The sequence below is a fragment of the Cyprinodon variegatus genome, unplaced genomic scaffold (assembly GCF_000732505.1).
Source record: "Cyprinodon variegatus isolate N-32 unplaced genomic scaffold, C_variegatus-1.0 Scaffold8, whole genome shotgun sequence".
Lineage (NCBI taxonomy): Eukaryota > Metazoa > Chordata > Actinopteri > Cyprinodontiformes > Cyprinodontidae > Cyprinodon > Cyprinodon variegatus.
The window spans coordinates 30423-31423 of record NW_015150461.1 but is presented as its reverse complement, the minus strand read 5'-3'; positions in this window follow the sequence as shown (position 1 = coordinate 31423).

Sequence of the window (1001 nt, the reverse complement as noted above, 5' to 3'; positions counted from 1 at the left end):
TTAACACTGTAGAAAATAACAACAAAAAAAGAAAAAATCTAGAGGCAGACATTTTTTTTAATAAGGCTAAAAATGTTGAAGTTTGCAGAGTTTGTTAACATGAACAATTAGTCCAAAAAAATAAACTGAACTCAATAAAAAATAATGAGTTAAATATTGTTTTCACCAGATAACAATATATTATAGATTTTTCTTGACAAATATTACTTTATTTACTCATTACTATCATTATTTGTGCTTATGTGATTATGCAAGTGTTATGTGCGGATAACAATTCACTTGTTTGCCTAAAACTAAGTGTACAACTGATAGCATGAGTTACTGTTCGTAAGGTTTCTCATTATATATCAGGCGACTTGGGGATCATAGAGCAATGTAATTTAAATTGAAAATTAAAAGGTTAAACAAATTAACTTAACTTCAAGATTGTGTCTTACTAGAATCAATAATTATATTACAAATGTGAAAAATATAACATATAAAAGATAAAATGTTTTATAATTTAAGCTAATTATTTTATAATTCTTTGGAAAAGTTAGAGAGCTGGTGAAGAGAGAGGTGAGCCAAAAAACAAAGCTCTCAATTTACCAATCGATCTACATTCCTACCCTCATCTATGGTCATAAGCTTTGGGTCATGACCGAAAGAATGAGATACAAGCGGCTGAAATGAGTTTTCTCCGTAGTGTGTCTGGGCTCTCCCTTAGAGATAGGGTGAGGAGCTCAGTCATCCGGGGAGGACTCAGAGTAGAGCTCCTCCACATCGAGAGGAGCCAGTTGAGGTGGCTCGGGCATCTGGTTAGGATGCCTCCTGGACGTCTCCCTGGTGAGGTGTTCCAGGCATGTCCCACTGGGAGGAGGCCCAGGGGGAGACCAGGACACGCTGGAGGGACTATGTTTCTCAGCTGGCCTGGGAGCGCCTTGGGATTCCCCCGGAAGGCCAAGTGGCTGGGGAGAGGGACGTCTGGGCCTCCCTACTGAAGCTGCTACCCCCGCGACCCG